We start from the raw sequence: 4,359 nt of genomic DNA, 5'->3' as shown, positions 1-4,359 counted from the left end.
TAGAAGTGATTTGGACAGTTCTACCTAGAACTGATTTAGACAGTTCTACCCTAGAACTGATCCTGACAGTTCTACCTAGAACTGATTTAGTCAGTTCTACCTAGAACTGATTCTGACAGTTCTACTTAGAACAGTTCTAGGGTAGAACTGTTCTAGGACAGGTTAGAACAGTTCTATGACAGAATATTCTGACAGTTCTAATGAGAGGTTAGAAGTGATCTCCACAGTACATGTTTGAGTCCAGGTTGAAGTAAATCGATTTTTTAAAAATACATTGGACAGCATACCAGCAAACTGATCAAACAAAGTATTGAACAAGACAACAAATATCCAATGGCCCCTTGCATTAACAAATAATAGGCTTGACCGACAAAATGAAATTTCAGATCGACGGATACTATATAATACTTTAACTTTTGTACTTAATTCATGTGTAATTTGGCTTTAATTTTATTTAAATCAACAACACTGATCAAGTACATTTAAACAACATAATAAAAAAGAAGGCATATTCAAGAAACTGTTTTAAGAAATTTGTTCTGGCGGAAAATCGTTTTCCTTTTCACACTTATTTTCTCCATAAACACGCAATTATTAAAAAGACATTCGACAATATCAATTGTAACATTTTTGCATCCAAATAGGTATAAATTTCTTAAATCCGGACATAAAAACGACAGTTCTAGCACAGATATGTTATTGATGGATGTGTGGCTTAGGTTCATTGATCTTATATGGCAATGTTGATGATTGGATATTGAATACGAGTTGTCGTTCGTTGCACGTTCATTTACAGTCACTAGTTTTGCTAGAATGGGGTCTTCATTGTCCAATGTTTTATTACTGAATTTTATCCCAGTACGAGACTCAGGGAATCGCAAGTCTGTGATTCCACCACATGAAGCACTGTTAAGTAGTTCCAGCCATTTACACGACTGTAAAAGCGATGATATTCCCTTAGAAGTAAATTTTCCGTTATTACTGATGTCCAACTTTCGAAGAGTTGTACAGAATCTGGAGATACTGAATAAACTTTGATCTGTTAATTGTATGCAGAAGTTTAAAATCAACACCTGTAAACGTTTGCATTTCAAAACCAATGATTCCACCCCCGTGTCATCAATTTGTGCACATGCCATAACGGACAGCCGCTGTAAGCGTGGACAACCTTTAGCTATTGCTGTCAAGGTACTACCAGAGATCGTATACGACCTACAAATGTGAATTTGTTCCAGAAATTGACAATTGTCTGCAATATTTACAATGCCTTCGTCTGATATATCCTCGCACCTGACTACGGAGAAAAACTTCAGATTAGGAACATTCCTTGCAATTAACTTTAGGCCGGCATCATTCACCCTAGTATAATCTAAGCTCAAAGCATTAAGGGATAACAAACGTTGCATTGACATGAACGTGTCATTCTTTAAATAAGAACTAGTTACATCTAATGATTTCAGATTCTGGAAATTCCCCAAAAGAAAACGTACGGTGTTATTTTGAATAGTGTTGCAATGAATCGATAACGTCTTGGAATATTTGTTTCGAGAAAGTTCTTCCAAAATAAATAGAAATTCCACGTCATCTCCACTATAGTTAATATGTAAATCTTTTAGACTTAACTTTGATAATGTTTTAAAAATATCACGGAATAAAATGCTATCATCAAATCGGACACTTATTGATTCCAGATTAGTACATTCGGAAATAAAATCTGAAATGACACTCGTTGTTGCCAGATATACACTTGATAAGTCCAAGTTTCGAAGATTCTTGAAATGTAGCTTCGGGGTTCGATGATTACAAACTTTCACTAAAAATTCCTCATCTGTAAGAAGATGTTTTATATGAATGCATAGTAGGTCAATATTCTCCAGATATAGCGATGTCGTTTCTTCGCTGCGTCTAACGTCCAATTTATACCATAAACGAGGTGCATGTGCCAATTGGTTCCAATACTTGGAAACGTTTCTGATCCGTAAGAGGAGGTCATGTTGTGGTAAGTATGATAATATATTCAAAATTAATTCCGGTGGTAAAGAATCCATTCTGAAAAATAAATATATATAAGTGAATCAATGATTGCTAAGATTACTCATGATATAATATTTCACTAATTACAGTATTATTTTAACAGTAACTCGAAAATCATAGATTGATGGATTGTTGATTGCTTAACGTTCAGTGGGAAATATTTCTTGCGTGTTCAGGACGAAGTATACCATATGACCAATGGATCAGTTTAAAGGTTAAGCTTCAATTTCGATATCCGCTTTGTATTTGTTTCCATGAATAGAGGTTTCCACTAGTCCAGGAATTAGTATACAAATCCTAAAGCAAAGTACATGTAGTTGAAACGTATATGTCATGTAAAAGATTTAAAAAAAAAAAGGACAAATTCCGTACTGTACAATTTATAATTCATAAGTCAGTATAATAACAACAAAATCTTAGAAAACTATTACGTTATGATAAGAAATGAAGAAAACCACGAAATACAACAACAGATACAGAAATACAGAATCTTATTCAAAATTTAAAACGAATAAAACATTTTGTTTATAATTGCACAAACCTTGAACGACAAAGATGGAGGAAATTTCAAGTCCTAAATTCGAAGCGCAAATATACATTAAAGTGAACTTTCTTCGACAAAAAAAGTATAAGATACCAGTGTTGAGTTATGTTTTTATAGAGAACGTTCAGTATCTAGACTATTTTTTTCTAACTACGTATTCTAGATACGATGTAATTGAATAAGATATTTACTAGAAAATGACGAGGAATGACGTCATTAATCTTACTGCATCTAGTGTAAGACATCGGTCTAATTAGGTTTGCTCTTTTTGTACTACAATTGGTATGTATTGTCTAAACTGATCAGTTAATATCAGTGGTTATTTTCGTTCGTCATACATTGTCATATCTCGTTCTAACTTTATAAACGGCTGTAGCCGTTGTGTATTGATCGCGAAAGTTGTTTTTCATGACCGAGTATTTATGCGAAGTACAAATTAATTTGTAAAAAAGACATATTTACAATTTCAGGTCACAGTGGACTAATTTTATTCTGTTTAACTGACACACATTTGTTTATGGTTCTGCAGAACCCTGAGTCTCGGCTGCAACTGTCAGTATCAGTGTAAATGGTGTGTAATAAAATTGAGAATGGAAATGGGGAATGTGTCAAAGAGTTTGCATTCGAAATAAAAGTCCGCTAATAATTAATATTAAATTACTGAAAAACATTTAAAAAAAACAACACTTTCATCTAAATGTACAGATTATATTTCTTACATTTTAAAGAATGTTCTCTCCTAAAGTCTTATTATATTTCACGAGAGTTTAAAATAGCTACTGATGACTGAACATATCTTATACCGTATCTTTATGAAAAGTGTACTGCCAAAACTAAACATGTTTTATATATAATAAACTGTTTATACATATAAAAAAAAAAAAAAAAAAATATTGTCATTACTAAGCTTTGTATCATAAAATCAGATTCAGCTAGAAACTAACTTTCATAAATTCTATGAAGAATTGACAAAACTGGTAACGTTGCATTTAAAAAAAAGACAACTTTAAGCATCCGAATGTAAAGTGCATTCAAAACAAAGTCTTTGTACCACATATATATATACGGAATAAAATATAGTTTTAACTTGATTTGCTGTGGATACTGTCTTTTGATCAAGAGAACGCTTCGGCTAAGTTTTCTTGTTCAACAAAGCAATTGATGTCTCAATAAAACTTTGGACACTATCAGGCTTATTCTAAATGTTGTTGACGCCGACGGTTAAGTCACCGGAATGTAGGCTCATTGCTGTGTCGCGCTTCCGCTACTCAAATAAACATGTGTAGTTATTACACTTGTGGTGTTCCATATAAAATAAGATGCAAGAAGATAGTATTACAAATAAAACTCATCAATAAATATTATTGTAAAATTTGTCCTTAATTGACGCATACGATTCAAAGTAAAGTTACATTGTAATGACGTGATAATACATGCAGCACTCACCTATTTAGTGTGATATTTTATATGGTTGATTTATCGTATTTGACCGTTCTAGTAATCCGAAGTTATCTGATTATTAATATGAGTAGTCTAAGCTTCTTCGTTAGAACTCGATACTTTAAACGGATATGATCAAACACCGAAAAACAAAGGAAGTTGAAAATGACCTACCACGGTCTTATAATTAAATCTGATAAGCTTGTATTTGTTACAATCGTCATGATAACTGATTACATGCATACATCTGAATAAAGAGAGTTGCACTAATAATCTTGTATTGCGAGAATGCTTTACTGTTCAAGCTAAGAAACTTTGATTGCAATATAACTTTTAGTATG

The 4,359-nt window shown here is 32.6% G+C and overlaps 1 long non-coding RNA gene across 1 annotated transcript; it reads right to left on the bottom strand.

Annotated features, from left to right (window-relative positions):
* Positions 1-437: 437 nt before the first annotated feature.
* Positions 438-4,154, bottom strand: LOC143071669 (uncharacterized). The gene is made up of 2 exons (XR_012976943.1): positions 4,025-4,154; positions 438-2,049 (listed from the first exon to the last, which is right to left on the bottom strand). It is a non-coding gene; the product is annotated as an uncharacterized LOC143071669 (long non-coding RNA).
* Positions 4,155-4,359: the final 205 nt, after the last annotated feature.

This window comes from Mytilus galloprovincialis, chromosome 4, assembly GCF_965363235.1.
Source record: "Mytilus galloprovincialis chromosome 4, xbMytGall1.hap1.1, whole genome shotgun sequence".
NCBI classification, from domain to species: Eukaryota; Metazoa; Mollusca; class Bivalvia; order Mytilida; family Mytilidae; genus Mytilus; species Mytilus galloprovincialis.
This window is presented reverse-complemented; position numbering and strand designations above follow the sequence as displayed.